We start from the raw sequence: 19,214 nt of genomic DNA on the forward strand, positions 1-19,214 counted from the left end.
TTGGCTGGATGAGGAACTGGATCAGCTCCATCCATTCAGAAGCCTTTGGCATTAGATATTTGTCTTCTGCTTTAAATTCAGCCCGTGAAGGTAGTATCCCTACCTACAAGGATGGTGCCAATGGCATGATGAGTACTCATGTCCAGGTCTGGCACATCTGCACCACGGTTGCCCATGCTGTGAAGCAGTTAAGGAATATTATACAGTAAAGAAGCAGGCTGCTTTATTTTTTTTCACCCCTAAGTTCTCCATGCTCATCAAATTTGAAAGCCTAGGGCAAGATTAATTAAAATCAATGGAGCAAAGCAAATTAAGCACTTAAAAGTGCTCTTTGGGGGCTATCAAAACCAGAATAATTCAAAATAAATATTCAAATGTCTGGGGCTTGTTATGTGACTATTTTATCGTTCAGCCCATTCATCCTCTCTCTCTCTCTCTCTCTCTCTCTCTCTCTCTCTCCCTTATTGCTTTATCTGCTTTTCACACGGCTCAGCAGATGCTCTTTCCTCAGCATTTCACACCAGCATGTCTGTGTAATCTCAGGACTCTGCTCCCACGCACCCAAAATAAAAATCGCACTCCAAACACATGGCCTAATCCAGCGACTGTTACTCACATTAGTAAGCATTGCAGAGATATAAATAGCACTGTTCAGGTTAATGGGATGGTTTGTGAGAAAAAAGTCAGCTCCGAGTTCTAAGTAGCAATCATGGGATGAAAATCTGTGTTTTGTTTTGACTAGAAGCAGCACAATTTTGTATTGTGTGTCTGTGATTATTAGCAAAAAACGTATCACTTGCAGGTACCTCCAGATGCCTTAAGCTGTCTCCCCAGTTGTCTTCCAGATTGAAGCCCAGACTAGAATAAGCATCCTCCATAAAGGAAGACTTGTAAGGCTAGATATTCAGTCTGTGAAATCTCAGATCTTTTTGGTTTTGTTTTTTTTGATCCAAAACTCAGATCAGTTTGGTTTTGGTTTGTAATTCGGTCTGTGCTTCTGCACCACCTGAGTGGTCCTATATGACCCTGTCTGGTAGGAAAATCTGCTGATTAATATATGCCTGCTTCTGCTTCAAGGTCTTAGTGACTCTTTTAAAGTGATTCCAGCCATAGAATCCATCACTCGTGAATGGATGTATTCGATACTTCCTAGTATAATTCCAGATTTTATGGGAGTCTGTGAAGGCGATCACTGAAATCTCTAGCAGAATAGTTGTTGTCTACTTAGATGGTATTCAACCTGATTACGCAAGGTGAGCAGTGGCATTCAGAATTGCATCGCCTGTTTAGCAAACCTGGTATTGAAGTTACCACTTGAAGGAATAAGGATCGGGAGATAAATCCTCCAGCTTACATTGTGTCTTCGGCTCTACGTGGTATGAAGTAAACTCTGAGTCCCCAGGGTCCTGGCTGCTTGTCTGTAAGCCATGTGCCGCACTGGGCTGTGTGTATTCCGAGTCACCAGGCTTCTCTCAGCGCTGGAGCAGTGGTAGTGCATGACGAATAGGAAACACTGTTACCCACACCCCAACCTACGCTCTGATATTTTTGTGGTATCAGAAAACAGATCAACATGCATAGAGTTGTTACTTCAGATCTTTTTTTTTCCCCCCCTCTTAAATAATTTTCCGCGCTCTCTCCATTTAGCTGGGTGATTGGAGTGACACTGAAAGGTGCTGCGCTTGTGCTAGCCAGAGCGAAAGCTCGCTTTCAGAAAGCTCATTTGCTTCCCGAGTGTGAGAGAGATTGCTACCTGCAACAGAGCTACCGGTCCTCTGGCTCCTGTAATAATCTTGTAGCCTCTGAATACAGTTTTTATTTTGGGGAAAAAAATAATTGGTTTTCTCTGCTGAAGTTAAATGCGTGACAGTTCGCTCAAGTCAATATGGAGCCATCATAAAAGCAGCGCGACGTGAGCCACACACACCACGCAGAAAGATTTATCGATGGGGATAGTGCAGCACCGACCCAGGACTTCCTTATGAGGATACCGTAGGTTTGATCCTTACTGAATTTCTCTCTTTCAAATGCAGACATCTGAAAGTGTGAGGTGCAGTTTTGTACATGAAGCCGGAACAGAAAATAAAGTGAGGGCTAATGTGTGGCCTGGGTGAGTGAATACATACGCTGAATTCTCCCAGAGACACGCCAGTCTAAAAGGTTCAGCTCAATAATCCGCAGTTAACAGTTTCTGGATGAATAAATGTCATCATGAAGCCTGATGGAAAGCTAACAGAGGTAACGCAAGTGCTTCCAGGGACTCAGCAGCTCTGAACAGTTGCTGGATTTTGTCGGTGTAATTAACAGACAAGAGAAATGAAGGAAAAAAAGTAACTAATTCAGATAAAAAAACTTTTCAATGGCAAATTGCACAGCTGTTGCTCTACTTTTAGGGCGTTTTGATAGAAAAATTAACAACTTGGTAAAAAAAATGGATACTTTCAAGGTTTTAGTTGTTGAAAATCTGGAGAATTACTGAATGTAAGTCTCCAGAGACCTTTTTCTCTAATTACCTCTGCAAAATATTTCAAGGGGTACTGTTAGCGAGGAATACCCCTGTTAGTTGGCCGCATGGGAGAGGAAAAGACGTTTTGCATCTCCTCATTTCTTTTAAAACATAGGAATCTAAAAATAAGCAATTTACCTAGATGTACTTCTGCATTAGGGACTAAAAACCCTTTCTTACTTCTAAAGAGCTTTTTCAAGATTTAGATCTTGTATTGGCATGTTACCCTTACAAAAACTCAGCTGGATAGGGAAGGACATACTGAGAATTTGCCTTCCTAAGAAAAGTTTAGACTTATTCCAGTTAATAAAAATTAGTCAAACATCACAGAAAAATTCTTTCTGATCAATTTATACTTTCAAATAACTAATTCAGTTGGGGCTGACTTGCACCCAGTGTTTGCTTTTCATAAACATTGGAGTGATGAAGTTTTACTGGCATGGATGTTCACAGCAAGTAAATACATACACTAAATAGTCAATTAATATTATTTGATTTTATATAGTAATTAAAGGTTCCCACTGGGACTGGAGCCCCCAGGAGCCAGTTTAGATGAGGAAATGTCCAAGACTCCATTCTATAATTCATGGCTTCCTTTTCAAGGCCAGGGTCTCTGCCCTTATTCTCTAATTCCTTCTCTCCTCTCTGGTCCCACATTTAAAAAAGGTCACAGATAAAAAAGAGATAAAATCTAAGCTTCTTTCTTCCTATGCCCTGTCTAAAACTTTTTTTATCCATATACCTCTTTCTCTGTTTTTAATGTTAACACAAACATTTGGCTTCTTTGGAAAATTCAAAGTCTGAACATTTCAATATTCGGGTGTTTATAGAGGAATATCTGGTTTATCTAGGAAGCATTTGCTCTTCTGCTGTCCTCTGAGGTGATATAAATATTACAGTCATGTACTGACAAGCAGACATGCAGCTGCTGTTCTCCCATCTAATAAAGAGCAAAATGAAGCAGAAAGGCTTCACCATATGTATTTCATTCTTTAGAAAGGTTACTAAATTATAGACTGGTGGCTTCCTCAGACCACCAAACTGACCAGCCTTACTCAAAGAGCAGCTTTTGGCAAGAAAATGTCCCAGAAGGGCAACCATAATGTGAAGGTTGTGGGAGCCCTCTGTATAGCCTTGTAAATACTGCATATTCACTGTGACTTAAATAGCTGATATTTTGCTTAGTGCCCAAAGCCATCTCACTGGGCTTTACTTTTAGAATGTTGATTTAGTGTAAGTTGGTTTTCTAGGCTTCCTCAAGAGTTAATAGAGAGAGTGAAGCTCAGTACCTCCAAGGAATTAATCTTGCCGTGCTGAGATTAGTACCTGAGCTGTGCGAGATGAGTCACTTGCCAGATTTGCTTCTTTCTTTTCACGGAGTCACAGGCAACGGGCTTAGATGAGAAGCTGTGCTCCTAGATGCTTCATGTGAGGCAGGATGGATGCCCCTGAGCAGGGGCATCCTTGCTGGTGTTCTCTCATGGTGCCAAGAACTGCACAAGAAGCTCTGGTTTCTGCCAAACAGCATCAGCTTCTGGCAAAAGGCTACTGCTGAGCCCCAGCAGCACACAGAGCCGTCATGCCCAGGCTCAAGTACCCTCCACAAGCCGACGACTGGGAAGTGTGAAATGGGTGACAGCAGCCTGTGGCAGAAGGAGAGCAGACGTGACCACCTGGGTCAGCCCTCAGAGAGGCACAAACTGCTGGGGGGGGGGGGGGGGGGGATCTCCCCATCCTGACACCAGCAGATCACTGGGGAAGAACCTGCTTTTTTCGGCGAGAGGAGGCTGAAATAATATGCAGATAGTATTCACTGGTTTTCCTAATCCTGCTTTTCTGGTTGTCAAACTGCTGCTGGCATTGTTGCCTATGCACGTGTTTGTCACAGGAGAGCACCGCCAGCTGTGGACAACGCTCTTGAAACTGCTGTCAGACCAGGGCTTCCATCCTTCCCTGCATTGCCGGCTCTAAAAGGGGCTGCCAAGAACAATACACATATATTTAAATATATTCTTATGATTCAGTTGCAGTTGAGAGCTGCAGAGAGGAAGGAAAACAGCTCATGGTAATGCTGTCCGCAGCCCAGCTCTTGTGTCTGTTGGCAGGGGACTCTGCTGTGAGCATTGTCACTGCGTGCTTGCCAGACAAGGATATCATCCGTCATGGTTTGTGACAAAGGCATTTTCACCTATAGCAAATCTGATCCATTCAGAAACTTGGTACAGCCCTTGCCAAAATACTCGCCTTTGAATACTTCTTCCTAGACACAGAATTCTTCCTTGCCACCAAAATAAAAATTATGTTGAAGTTACAGTGAACTGCTGTTGTTCAAAAGCCGGTATCCTCTAATAATCATATTAATTCTTCCCCCATCCACGCTTAAATGAAAACCTGTCTGTGCCACTGTTCAGTTTCCCTGGTTACAGTGACTTTATGTTATTCAGGTGCGAATTTCTGATGTTAAACACAATGTCTTATTGCTTTTGGGCTGTGGTAAAGGTTAGAGGGGACGGATGAGCTTTTGTGTGAGTAAAAACAACATATTCTTATTAACTTACATAAAAATGGTAGCATTTACACTACCTGCATGTTTGGTTTTTTGAAACAGACAGAGGATGTCATGGTTTAACCCTGGCTGGCAACTAAGCCCCACGCAGCTGCTCACTCACTCCCCTCCCAGTAGGATGGAGGGGAGAATCAGAAGCGTAAAGGTGAGAGAACTCATAGATTGGCATAAAGACAGGTTGATAGGTAAAGCAAAAGCCACATGTGCAAGTAAAGCAAAGCAGGGAACTCACTCACCACTTCCCACGGGCAGGCAGGCTCAGCCACCTCCAGGCACGGAGGGCTCCATCACACCAAACGGTGACTTGGCCCAACAAATGCCATCACTCTGAACGTCCCTTCCCAGCTCCTCCTTCCCCCAGGCTTGTGTGCTGGGCATGATGTCATATGGTCTGGGCTATCCCCTTGGTCAGTTGGGGCCAGCTGTCCTGGCTGTGTCCCCTCCCAGCTCCTTGTGCCCCCCCAGCCCACTCGCTGGTGGGGTGGGGTGAGGGGCAGAAAAGCCCTTGGCTCTGTGCAAGCGCTGTTCAGCGGCAACGAAAACATCCCTGTGTTATCACACTGTCTCCAGCACAAATCCAGAGCACAGCCCCGTACTAGCTACTATGGAAAAACTTGTCTATCCCAGTCAGAACCAGCACAGAGGAGTACTTCTTAATCAACAGAGGAGTGAAACTGGGAAAACATCCTGTGCTTGGTTACCAAAGATACAGGTTTTGTATAAAATTTGATGAATATTTGATTTACATCTTTGTAATCTTAAGCAAAGCAATTGGATATTCTGAATACATAGGAAAATTTTACCTTTGGTGGTCATAAGGCACATTCTTTATTGCTGCTTCAGCTTCAGCAACGAATAAATGGTGGCAGCTTTCTTACCTGTAGTACTGCAGGCTGGGATGGTTAGGGAACAGTTTCAGAATCCCCTTTGCCAGCCATGCAAAAGCAATGGGGGCAGACTGCAGGATTAAACACCTTCTCACATTTTTACTTCGACCCCACTGCACCTTCGAGTGCTGGTGTGGATGCAATCATTTCTCTTGCCCAGAGGCTGCATTTAGACCATCCCGTTTTAGAAGGTTACAGCTGAAAATATTGCAAATTACATTCCTTCTTCCCTCTCATAACGTATGCCTAACATGCATTGCCTTTCATTCCACTTGGACCATGAAAATTGGCTACACAGAGAATTTTGCAACATCTACTCCAGCACTGGATGAGAATGGTTTGGAAGTAAGCATCCTTAAATGTTGGCACTGTGTGGGTCTTTCCATCATGCTTCCATGGTAGCATTCCTTTGGACAGGAACCTTTTTTTTGTGCTTGGAGGCAGTTTATTATGAGTTTTACCCAATTACGTTACATAATCCTGCAAAAGTCCAAAATTAATCTCTTCTGTTTTATCAAATACTGTATGATGTTCTGACACCAACATTACCTAGCATGTTCTATCCTGGCATACGTCTGTTACAGAGGCACAGAAACTGCCATTTCAGACCAAAACATAATTTCCTGGTGCGCAGTGTCCTGTCTTTGACAGCTGGTTGCAGAAGAAGTATAAATTAAGATGAATGGTCTTTCAAAGAATGTGTTGTGGTTTGGGGATTTTTTTTCTTACCTAAAAGAGTGCAAGGTGAGCTTTCTGGATTAGGAAACACTTTTGGTTTTCCAAAATCCAGGCCTGGTATGGGGTTATTGACTAACGATTGGGGGTTTTTAGGCTTAAATAAAAATGTTCCATTCAGAAATAGGAAGATTTTCTGTTTGATGGATCAGGAGTTGAGAATCTTTAACTAATAGACAGCTCCTTTCTCCTAAGCAAAAGGCTGATCTCTCAGAAGATACCACAGTGAAAAGTCAGCTGCCCATCCTAGCAGTTAAAGTGAAACCCCTGCTCTGAAGGTGGTCAAAGGGTATGGACATGTGCAAGCACTTGCATGTTACAGACACCTGAGATAGCTCCACTCGAGCTCAGCTGTACAGCACACCATGGTGCTGCACAGACGTCGTGTCTGGCTCTGTAAGTCACAGCCACGTCAGTACAGCGCTATTCCCAGGCTCATCATCTCTGCCCCTCAGCAGAGCAAACATCCCTGGGCATACGTCCACACCGATGACTTGTATTGCTTTTCTCTCCATCTTGAAGCTTGCTACATCAGCATAGTCGGGGAAACTCTGTCCTTTCTTCTACTGCGCATTACCAACCTGCCTGCACAGACCTTGGAAGAAGTGTGGATGTGCTTCCTAACAAATAACTTACAAAGCAACTGTGCAACATCCCTGGCCAGGCCAGTATAAAGAGAGCATCTCTGATTAAGAGTCACTATTTTTCTCCCCAGTGCAGTTTGCACAGTGGAATTGAGTAACCTACCTATGACCAGCCATGCTGGGTTGAAGTTTCTTCAGACGTTGCCCAGTTTATCTATGTATGTATTTGTGGCTGAATGTATTTAAGTGCAACTATTTTAAGAGGAAGTGCAGCTGGAGAGCTGAAGGAATGGGAAGAACAACCGTAGTAAAAACAAAAGAGTCTCTGGGAGCAATCTCTCATGTCAGTAGCTCATAGTCTTCAAGAGGCAGCCGGTGAGTTGTACCCACCTAGGTGGCAGGATGAGAGCCTTACTGGTGAAAATAACCTAAAAAGTAATAGAACAAAAGGTTACACCAAATAAATTTGGATAATATATTTTCTTTCTTAACACTTACACGGCCTTCTGTACATTAAAGACACTTTCTAAATATTTGAAATTTAGTCACACGAGTCAATTTGGATGAGATTTTTACTTTTTACCTGGTTATACTGTGTAGATGACTCTCCCCTAGTAATTACTGGAGGGAGAGAGAAAGGTACTTATAGGGTGATTCATCCAGACACCTTCGTATTTGCGTCCCCCTGCAAGTGCTCAGCTAGGCTCTCAGATTCAGCTTATCGACATCATCCGACCCTGTGAGAAACACATGAAATTGATTAGACATGCCGCATAAAGCAAGAGCTACAGAGAGCTTTCAGTTTAGCTTTGTGTGATATTTAACAAAAATACCCTATGGACTCTTTGGTATAACAAGATTTTTAGCCTGGTTTCCCCTTGAAATGAGGCGTATGAGATCAAGCTGTCTTCCTATCTGTCACGTCCTTCTCAGAAATTTTATTATCGATGGGTACTTCAGACGCATCTAACAGAAGAGACCCAAATGTCATATCTTCCTGAGAGGTCTGACACCAACTAGTTTGACAGAAGAGTCCCGAATTAGTATATTCACTGGATGAAAAATGGGAATGAGAGCTCGGTGGTTGTCAGTTTGACCTCGTGATTGGCTGCTGACAGCCTATGGGCTGGTAAGTCGATAACGATGCATGGAGCTACGAACCAGTTATGGCCTCTGCTGCTTTATATCTGGTCAGCATTTAGGGGATAAGGGAGTAAGGAGATCTCCTTACGCTTGGGGAATTTGAAGAGGAGGAGTAAGAGACTTGGAGATACTGAGGTATTGCACCTGAGAGCTAGTGATACGGGACACAAAGCCATAAAAAAAATTGCCTAGTTCTGCTGCTCCCCCAAAAAACTTTTAGCCTGTATTTTTAATGTCACCGGATTAAATACTAACCAGCATTTTCAGTTCACAGCACTTACCTGGAAACTGACACGCAAAATAATGATGAACCCACACAACTGTTTGTAGAGTATTCTTAAATTATCCTCTGATATATCTGTATGCACATCATTCCTGTTGAATTCTCTGAATTCAGCATCATTCCAGGACATGATTACTTAAAGCACTGCCCATATACCAATTTCTCACTCTAACCTGAATGTTAATATTTTGCAAGTTTGAAATAGTTGAACGTCAACACGATTTACAGACTCTACGGCAATTTTCTTGAACAGTTATCATTTCAATTCTGTAACTATGGAAATTAATAAGACAGGATAGAAAAATAAATGACAGAATCATCTGTGCAGAAATGATAATACATGGGTTAAATAAGGGCCAAGAGTGCATAATGCTGAAAAGCGCCAAATGGCGACTCAGCTTCCAGAAAGATTGATAGTAAGGGCCATTATTTTGCTATTCAGTTTGAAATGGGATTCCCCATCGGCTTAAAAATTGAGCCATGATATTGCCAGGATATTCCCATGACTGTTTTACTTACCTTTTGCTGTTCTTGAGGACTACCCTCACGGCAGCATACTTTTTACTGTTTTTCTTTTCTCCCACATACCTCCTCCTGGCTACACTTTCTGAGTTTCTTTTACCTGTCTTCCCTCCATCTCTCCAGCAAAGCTTCCTCTGTCAAAGACAGCCTCTCATTCCTCCTCCTTCCCAGTCTACCCATTCCAGTCTCTTTCCAGCAGCCCACTCGCCGTCTGCACTCTCGAAGGCCAAAGGATTTGTCAACAGTTCAGCTTTTCCCTTCCTCACTCAGGGCCCTCCTGAGCACTCATCCCTGTCATCCTCCTTATGGAAAGTGAAAGAAATTCAGGCAAACAAATGTGATAATATCTTCATGCCCCACTGAACTATCCCATCATCGCTTTGTTGCCACCCTTACCTTTATCAGCTTTCCCTTCTACCATCTCTCTGCCTTGTCCTGGGTAGTAAACCACGTGCAGTCCAACTCTTTGAATCAGCAGGAGTATCTTTCCATTACAATGTTCTATCACAAATAATGAAAGTGAGACTATATTCCATACTGCTAACTACTACATATTTCACAAGCTTTGAATTTGATGAATCGACACCAGGGAAACCCACTATTTTTCTATTCCCCACACAGTGTGTTTAGATTTTGCTGTTTAATCAAGTGACGCTTAGCTCATTTGAACTGACTTATGTACAATTCTCAATCGTCAATTCCCCCAGTCTAATCAACAGCTTAATAACATGCAGTAAACAATCATCACACTTGATCCTAGCAGCACGCTGCACGGTGAGGCAGCAATCTTGAATTCAAGGACAAAACTCAGTCTGGATCCACCCTTGTTGGGCCAGAGACTGATTTTCATTTTCCTTGGCAGCCAGGGGGAAAAGCTCGTCACGCAGTGCAGTAGATGTCTAAATTTGCTTTTGGTTGTTTTTTGGTTTGGTTTTTTTTGTTTGTTTTTTGGTTTTTTTTAATCAAAGAGCAAACCTGGCACAGGTTTGCATTTTCTGTACAAAAAAATATAGTACCTGGAGGTAGTTAAATGAATGCTAGAGAAAACGGCTGTTGCTTGGTAGGCTTTATGAGTTGTAGAACATTTTGGCAAAAAACTGTTTGGAAAGTGCTAATGCAAGTAAATTTAAGAGTGACTTCTGAGGCCGAGTTCATCGGTTATTCCCACTAGAGGTCACAAACTGGAAATACGTGTCATCCCCCTGCAAACACATTATGTAGCTGGGTTTTTTTATTTCCGTTACAGCATTAACTGAAACATCTATATGCAAATATTTCAAATTATTTGCAAGGAATACACAGCTCTTTAATTTGTTCAGACTTCTCATAATCTCACATTGTAAGACTAGATGTCTTGAGCAATAAATTCACCAGATGGATATATCGATGACACCAGGATGTACTTCTATGTGTTAAGCTGTAGTGACATCATTACACTGTAATGCATCAATGCCAGTAATACCCCACTGAACAACACTTTGATTAAGGAACATTAATCCTTAAATCTACAGGTTAAATTTACGGTTTCAGTAGACATACATCACACATATATCACAGGCAGAGCTATGTGTATGCTGGTGTGTAGGTGCTATAGGCAAAACACTGCCTGTAGTAACTTGCCTTTAGTAGCTCAAGATCACTGTGTGTTATGTTCAGTGAGTTAGAGATGTTGCTTGAATTCCATCTTTAATTTTCTAGTTCTGAATTACAGTCAAAACCATCATGTTGCAGTTAATAACTAGCAACAGTTTGACAAACTGGATGACACAATTTGTTGCTTAGATAAATAATTTCTTCCAACTGGAAAACAAAACATCACTCACAATCTAAAAGAATTGTGTACAGAAAATGTATCTTTTAATGGGAAAGCGGCACTAATGTGATGAGTGTATAATTACATTTTTTAAAATGATTTCCCAAACTACTCCCAGCAGGGGGATGTCTGTTCAGATTGGCATTTATATGCTTTTTTTCGTTTAGGTCCTGCTCCTGGGAGTTGCCATTGCATTGCTCACAGACAAAAATCACTTTATATTCATAATTTTCCATTTGAAATAAACAAAATTGTATCAGAGGAAAGTTACACTTTTGAGAGTGTAAACTCAAAAAGCATTAGGAGATCTGGTTATGGGCTCCACATTTGGTGTGCCTTACCTTGCTTGCAGTTTCAGTGCATTGTGCTCTATTGTTTAAATTTCCTTCAACATGTGCATGTAATGTGTCTGAGATACCATGAATGGATTGGTACTAATTAAAGAGAAATCACAGTTATATGAATGACTCTCAGGCAGGGGAGGAAGATCAAAAGAAAAAGAATCCAAAATTCAAAAACAATTTCTCTCCAATTTTTACAATATTTCTGGATTTAGAATTACCAGACAGAGAGCATTTGCATTTAAGTGTTTGGATTACTTATCTGGAAGAAAATAGTAATTTGGGGGTCATAGAGGGCATTTTAAGAAGGCTGGAGGATAATAGAATAAATCTCACACTAATGTACATCTTCACTCTATCAGGGACAAAATACTGCAAAAACATGGGGCCAGTGCCTACAGTAAAGTTTTCCTTTTCAGACATACTGTACCAAAACAGTGTTTCTATATTAGAAATATTGGCTCAGCCGAATCAAATATTAAAATCTGGTTAAATCGACACCGCTTCCCATGAGCACAAGATGTAAACTTAACACACCAGTATAAGCACGCAGTTTATTACACAGCTGTTTGTGATGGAAAGCTGCGTGTTGCCTAAACCCCTCTGAGGTATCTACCTGTAGCTGAAGAGGACTTTGACCAGAAAAAGAAAAACAATTTTTGAGTAAAAGTATCTGAAATATCCCTTGGCTGAGTAAGACGAACTGCCATCCTCTATCTCTAAAGTTATCTGTCTTGTAAGTTCTTCCAGGCAGATCATTTTTCTGTGGCCTGGATTCTGTTAACATTATATTAAATTTATTGCACATTCATTATTCTATTTAAAATATGAGACTAACTCCAGTGTGACTGCACTGTGTGAGTTCAGATTTTCTCTATGGTTGGTGTATAAATGGAAACTCACGTACTTTGGAAACATATATGCTGAGGGAACTGAAAAATCTAAAGATATAAAGGGACTTGTGTTTAAGAAGGCTTAAGTAGGCTTTACTTTTAATCCTTTTTTATAAATAGACGTGCTGAACAATTATTCATTCAGAAATTGTAAACCATAAAAAAATACAATGCTATAAGGTAAGAACTGCAAATGAAATAAGGCCAAAATCCTTTCTAATATGATTATAGTTACACATTAGGATATTCATGATCTAGCAAGAGTGTAAGAGCATCCAAACCCTGGTTCATCTATACACAGTTTGTTTAACAGAGCAGGGTTAATGTATTTAACACAGCTGGAGCCAAAGTATTTATTTTCTTTCACAATAGTAAATGTCTACCTTTGCTGCCTGGCTTATTATTTCTGCAGCAAAGGAAAATAAATCCCTAGACCATGGAGTGGGAGATGGAAGAGAGGAATGATAAAACCTCTTAGAGTGATGAATAAATTTCTAATTAAAGAGAGAGCTGTTAGTAGTGCATGGGTACTGTGGCCTTTCTCACCTACGGTTAGCACTTTATGGCTTTCTTCACGGCACTTCATGCAGTTTGCATTTACACTGCAGAAACATTATGTTAGACAGACCAGAAGAAAGACTTCAGAAATACTAGTTCGGAAAAAAATGGTAATATACCCTGGGAGAAAATTAATGTATCTTCCAATTCACTGCGCGTGTATAATATTTCAAAAAGTCTAATTAAAAATCACTTGTGACTTGCTTCAGATAATGTGCAGGAGCGTATTCTAGTTTATCATCTTGGCCAAAATTTAGTTCTGTCCCAGACATAGTCAGAGCTGTGTTGGTCCCTCTTTTGCTCAAATGCCAGCATTAATAAAACCAGGGCACAGGGCAGGATTCAGTTTGCAAATTAATACTTCAATTTAGATGTCCATACATGGAGGACTACATGTGCATTCCGTGCCCAGTAACTCCCAGTATAGCTACTGGAGATGTGGTCAATACAGTCAGTAGAACCTGGGGAGCTATGCAGCTCACCTGGAATACGATTGATGAGTGAATTGCCACCTAGACTCTGCTGACTGTGTTGACCACATCTCCATGGAGCGTAAACAGTTCAATTTGGCCATCTTATTCTCTGTGCACATTGCCAGCGTGAGTGCTGGTTGTTCATACGCGTGTCAGAGTGAATTACTGAACGGAGCTAAAAAAATCCTGAATTATGCCAATGTTATTTGGTAATATTATAAGCAAGAACCTCTTAGAAAGCTGTGGAGTTTGGCTGCTTAATCAGACCTGACTGTGTGTTTGCACCCAAACCCAATGTGCTTAAAATCACCAGCTGCAAATGTTTATCTTTCCATACCTAATTTTCCATGAGTTTTTAAAGAGCCAAAGGACCATAGTGAACATCTACATTGAGCCTCTGCTGAATACAGATAGTTACCGTGTCAGCAGATCGAGGGCAAAGATTTAAAGGCGTTGTTCCCTCTGGTTGCTCCCCTTAATTCTACTAGGTACAGATCCACTCGGGGTCATGGAGTGAGGAGGACTCACGCAGCTGCGGAGCTGTGTATCTCCCACCATAGGCTATGGCTATAGCCAGCCCTCCACGTATGGAACAAATGCATCTCAAAAGTTTCTAGTGTCCCTGCGTGGGCTGGGGGAGGCCACAAGGGTGGGGATGGATTTGCTCACATTAGAGCCTTTGAAGCTGCGGTGTTAAAGACCAGGATTGTATTTCTGCAGCTTGAACCTGAATGCTGAAATACCAGAAATGTCCTATGCGTCCCCATGAGTAACTGTTCACCTTGAATATTTTTGGGTGAAGGGACCTGAATAAATTTTATCTTGTAGCAATTTTTATATGAAGTTTATGAAACAAAGTCCTTATTTCTTCACAAGTGAGAAGAGGGACTGACCCTGGTGCCATTTAATCAATTCTGCACTTGACTTAGTAGAAGCAGAGATAGGCCCATGGTGAATATACATCCAGGGGAAACTACACCCAGGTGCTTTTCGATAAAATATTTATCCAATTTAAAATAAAATCCTTATTTCTTTATTTTGACAGACAGTACTCTCAGTACTTCAGGCTAGCTTATAAATGTTGCCTTTCTCTACAGTGCATTTACATAGAAAAATCTAAGCTCAGCTGCAGCCTTTGATGTTGAAGGAGGTGTTTGTATGTGGCTTTACTTACTAAATTCCTTCCCAGCCAAATATACTGAAGTACTAGAGTGTCACACTGTGAAGCACAGTCTGAGCAGTTAGTATCACCTGGAGTGTACAGGGGAAAGAATGTTTTGACGATATTCGTGCTTGCAGCTTTTCAGGTCTTGTGCATATGTTTTGCAAACCTTAGATATCTTGCATGTATTTCATCAGTGTCAGCTATAATATAAATCTTCCCTGAGAAAATTATACAATATTATCTACATAGTAAGTAAAATGTACTGATACATCTGAAAGTGTTGCCTGGAGTTTGAAGCTGTTACAAGCATTATGATCCTAGACACTATTATTAACCTATCAGGGTGTTTAAATATGTCAAATTAGAAGTCTGACAGAGAAGGCTGGTGAGTATTGCAGAAAGGAAAAAGGCATGTGTTCAAACACTTCTCACATAAAAGCTTTAGAAACAGTGTTACGGGTGGCGCCCGAAATTAGTCTGCTCAGGTCTGCCGTGTTTGAAAAGAACAAGAGTGAATTTCATGTGGTTGAGCGTGAAGCTCTGATAAAGCGGTTCTTTGTTCCTCTCCTGCCAAGCATCCCTGTGTGCCCGCACCAGCATGCTGCACCAGCTGGTCACCGCAGCCATGCGGGGGGGGTCTGCCCACCCCGAGGAGGGGCTGTGCCTCCAGGCCAGCTTTGGCAGGGCAGGGCTGAAGCCTGGTCTTTAGATGATATGTCTGTGCTGGATCCAGAAAGTTTCCTACCATAGATGTCAGGGTTTGGGGTGCAAAACAATGGTGCCCTGAAGGTTTCCCTGTCTACTCAAGGGTGGGATTTAGGAACAAGATGTCGTATGTAGAGCAGATCTTACAATGTGACTGCCAGGTCCTACCACCTGGAGAAGGAATGATGCTAACAGTGTGTCCTGGTTTCAGCTGGGATGGAGTTAATTTTCTCTTCGGTACCTGGTACAGTGCTGTGTTTCGGATTTAGTATGAGAATAATGTTGATAATACACTGAGATTGCTAAATAACCTTTATAGGAAGCCAGGGACTTTTCAGTTTCTGGGGCCCGGCCAGCGAGAGGGCTGGGGGGGCACAAGAAGCCGGGAGGGGACACAGCCAGGACAGCTGCCTGAACCAGCCAAAGGGATATTCCATACCATAGCACGTCATGCTCAGTATGTAAACTGGGGGGAGCTGGCTGGGAGGTGCCGATCACTGCTGGGGGACTGGCTGGGCATCGGTCAGCAGGGGGTGAGCAACTGTACTGGGCATCACTTGTTGGGGTTTTGTTTATTTGGTTTTTTTCCTTTTGGATCTTATTCCTCTCTCTCCTTTTCATTACAATTCTTGTTGCTATTATTATTATATTATATTATAGTTATTGCTATTATTATTACTACTACTACTACGTTTGGGTTTATTTCAACTGTTAAATTGTTTTTATCTCAATCCTGGAGTTTTACTCATTGCACCAATTCTCCCACCCCACCAGGGGAGGGAGAGGGGGTGAGCTGCTGCATGGTGCTGAGTTGCCATCTGAGGCCAAACCACGACACCGTATCAGAAGTGCTGTCCTGCTGGTGGTGAGCATCTGGGCTGAACCCCTAGTTCACAGCTCTCTGTGGAAAACCAGGCTGGGCACAGGCTCCTGTGTGCACTGGCCCCAGATCGGGTCCCAGCAGCAGACTGAAGCAGTGGATTTGTTTTAATTTACTTGTAATTATTTTATCCGCGTGCCAACCTTCAGGTGTACTCTCAATTCTTCTTTTTAAGAACCCATCAAAATCTTCCACGTTGAGGTAATGATTTTAAAACGCTGTGAGATTCGCAGTGAAGCGGGGAGCGCTGACAGCGCTGGTGCGTAACGGTGCGGGAAGGGAAGGATGCTGTCAGGCCCCACGGTGCTATCACGCAGCATTCCCAGGGGCGCTCAGCCACAGGTGACATTCGAAGGCATTGTGATTTTTCTCCAGCAGGAGTAAATACATAGTCTCGCTCATACTCCAAGATAAACGCTTCACTTATTAACATGTCTCACAGAATTTACGACTGCTGCGTCAGCAGAGATAAAATGCAGCAATTGTGGGCTAAAATATTACATCTCCTATAGCAGGGTTTGGGGTAGTAGATTTACTAATTTTTCTTATGTGTGTATCTTGGGGGATGCAAATGCTCAACAGCATCTGAGTTTGCAAATCTTTACTTTGGCTGTTCATAAGAACAAACGGAGAACCGGGCCCTTACCAAGTTCAAATATTTCCTTCAGAATGAGACCTACAGCTGTAATCTGCAAATGGTGGAGCCTGGGAGAAAAAAAGACAACTTAAAACCCTGGCAATTTGACTTTGAATTCAAGCATAATGAGGCAGAACAAAAAAAACCACCATTTGAGGAACAGCTAGTAAAAGGCATAACAACTACTAATCCTTCTGGAAAAAAACATCAGGAGGAAATCTGCCAGAAGTCCAGGAAGATGATCAAAGTATAAAGTCTCTGAGAAGTCTCTGATAAAAGTCTCTGAGAAAACAGGGATATTCTAGGAAAAGAACTGAAAATAATTCTTCTGTACACTCAGTTACTTTGGAGGAGTTTGAGGAGGTTCCCACACAGAAGAGCTTTCCAGGAGACTTGTCGGATGCTCTTAGTTCCTAACGGAAATGGAGATAGCAAAGTTCATGGAATAAATAGACAGAATTAATGATAACATATCAGCAGGATTGACAGTAACAGGTAGGCCAGGGAGTTTTAAAGGAATTTAGGGATGAAGTATTTGACATTTCAACAGCATTGTCTAACCTCTTGTTTAATTTAAATTTAAAATTGCCTTGGTACCAGGGGCTGGGAGATGGTTAATTTGGTACCAGTTTTCAAAGAGTTCGGAGGAGAAAGAAGGAGCTGCAGAACAGTATGTTGGTGGCTGTACTGGGCAAAGAGGTAGAAATTTTGAATTAGTGGCCACATTGGTAAACATAAATATTGGGAACAACCAGCATGGATTTTAGAAACAGAAAATATAACTCAGCAGAGCAGCTCTGAAAACGCTCAGACAGGGGCAGCAGAGATGAGCAGAGACAGCAAACCTCTTCCATACCAGGACAGACTGAAGAGGCCAGGACTCTCCATCCTTGCAAAGACATGATAAGACAAGGGAAGGGTCTATATAAAAGCAGGCAGTACATGGGTAAGTCTGATAGAAGGGTATTGTCCACTGTAGTTTCCAGTACAGGAATTAGGAACCATTAAATGAAGCTAGCAGGTGAAAAATTTAATCAAATTATTATTATTATTATTATTATTATTATTGTCATCTAATGGGTAACAAAACTGTGGAACTCTTTGCCTCAGGACATTGTGGCCACTGAAAGTTTACAAGAACCAGCTGGACAAATTAATTGAGGAAGGAAAAATTCACGAAATCTCACCAAGTATAGAGATACCTCCACTGAACTGCAGGTTGTCTGAGACTGGCAGAATGCCCCAGGGAAATGCTGCTGCCTGTTTGTGCCATGCTTGCTCTGTTCTGCTGCCTGCTGCTGGGGACAGGGTGTGGGGAGATGGGAATAAGGACAATGATATGGAGAGAAACAGCTAACCTAGTGCACCTGGGTTTATATAGTTAGGTTCTTCTGAGCTTTTTGATTACTCTGTCTTCCTCAGTTGTCCACACACAGATAGGTGGAGGACCAGAAGGCTAGAGGTATTTGAGTTACCCATTCTAGCTGATTTTCAAAGGAGTTAAACCAGTCAAATAGTGGTGGTGGGCACCTGAATAATATATACTTATTTACTGCCAAAAGAAAATCTTTTCCTTTAAAAAATAGCATCAGTAGTGGCATTTATTCAAATGGAAGCTTACAGACCTTATCTCCAAGTGGTACAGAGTCTATTACTAAGAAGTTCTGTATCAGCAAAGGGCTGTTGCTTTGTAGGGGTTAGATGCATTAGTGCAAGTGACCGGGCTGTGATAATGCAGCGCTGGAAGAGGGATGTCACTGCAGGACCTCTTCTCACCATCAAGGTGAGTGAGCCAGTGAGGTCCCTCTGGGTTCCTGCACTAATATTTTGAACAAAAAGAATTAAAATGCAACGTTAACAGAAACTGTTAGAGAAGTCTTTAGCACTTATATTTGTTACTGGTTTGTGAGGATTTTGATGCATTAATAATGCAAACTAAGGACAGATAAAGATACAGATAAAGCCCTGCAAACTCTTAAGTAAAGCCAACTAAACCCAGGTCCCAGCAGGAAGATTTGAGATTTTGAAAAAATATGCATCTGCAGCTCACTAGAAAGGGAAAGCAGGAATGTGCCTGAGTGACTGACAGGGCCAAAGCAGCAATCAGCCTGCAAATGTTGCTGACATGTTCAAGGAGGAAGACAACAGGAAGGAGAAGACTGGGAAATACCTGCAGGAAGCATATGGAAGCATTCAACTGAGAAGTGGGGCAATTCATTTCAGAGAGGTTGGAGAGTTATCATTTCAACAGTGAAACAGAGCAAGGTCTTAAAAAGATTAGTCAGGATGAGTTTGGTACAGTGCTCTGGATGATGCTCTGTTTGTGTTGAGAAAGTAATGTACTCTGAATAATTAGAAAAGGTTCCACTGACGATGTTAAAGGAAAGTACTCTGAATAATTGGAAAAGATAATGTGGGCACCTGAAGGAGATAAGGAGACCATGAGTCAGGAAATCGTGGAGCAAAGAAAGCTGAAAGATTTCTTCCACCTAGATCCCTCCTATTATGAATGGAATGATTAGG

The 19,214-nt window shown here is 41.9% G+C and overlaps 1 protein-coding gene and 1 long non-coding RNA gene across 7 annotated transcripts in view; one reads left to right on the forward strand and one right to left on the reverse strand.

The window, feature by feature from the left end:
• LHFPL3 (LHFPL tetraspan subfamily member 3) overlaps positions 1–19,214 on the forward strand; it is a 323,142-nt gene that overhangs the window by 203,693 nt on the left and 100,235 nt on the right. For 2 of the 6 annotated variants that reach the window (XM_080392004.1, XM_080391999.1), the window contains exon 2: positions 1–17,725. This exon is cut by the window's left edge and continues 47,475 nt beyond it. The exons of the other annotated variants lie outside the window; for them this stretch is intronic. The gene's annotated coding sequence lies outside the window, so the exon portion shown is untranslated. Of the gene's footprint in view, positions 17,726–19,214 lie in introns of those variants that run through there. 6 annotated transcript variants of the gene reach the window in all.
• Positions 1–19,214, reverse strand: part of LOC308065738 — a 44,392-nt gene that overhangs the window by 7,826 nt on the left and 17,352 nt on the right. The window contains exon 2 of the long non-coding RNA XR_013928895.1: positions 1–19,214. This exon is cut by the window's left edge and continues 7,826 nt beyond it; it is cut by the window's right edge and continues 13,007 nt beyond it. This is a non-coding gene — a long non-coding RNA (uncharacterized lncRNA).

The sequence above is a fragment of the Falco punctatus genome (assembly GCF_963210335.1).
Source record: "Falco punctatus genome assembly, chromosome: 6".
Classification (NCBI taxonomy): domain Eukaryota; kingdom Metazoa; phylum Chordata; class Aves; order Falconiformes; family Falconidae; genus Falco; species Falco punctatus.